Source organism: Microtus ochrogaster, unplaced genomic scaffold (assembly GCF_000317375.1).
Source record: "Microtus ochrogaster isolate Prairie Vole_2 unplaced genomic scaffold, MicOch1.0 UNK133, whole genome shotgun sequence".
NCBI classification, from domain to species: Eukaryota; Metazoa; Chordata; class Mammalia; order Rodentia; family Cricetidae; genus Microtus; species Microtus ochrogaster.
In genome coordinates, this window is record NW_004949231.1 from 207,979 (window position 1) to 208,388 (window position 410).

Consider the following 410-nt stretch of genomic DNA (forward strand, 5'->3'; position numbering starts at 1 on the left):
GGGCAGGCCTCAGGGACCCCCGAAAGGGAGCACGCGCACCTCAGCTCTTGCGGCAGGGTGGCCAGTGTTCTACTTGTCCCCGCCCTGCCCCCCCCCAAGTTCTCCCTTTTGTCCGTGGGTGATTGGACTACCAGGCGTCTATGTTTTGATGCTGAGGAGTTCCATCTGGATGAGATGGTTGCTGCTTCTACACTGAAGAGAGACACCCAGAGAGTCAGTCACAGCAAAGACTGGACGAAGACACCAGGACTCTCCTGGCTCCATTTGAAGGAAAAGATGGCAAGGCGCCAATGCAAGAATTCCTCCAACAACCTGAAAGGCAACATGATATCACCAGAATCCATGGATCCCGAATTAAGAAGAATTGTACACCCTACTCTAGAAGAAGTAGAAGAAATCGACTCAAAAGT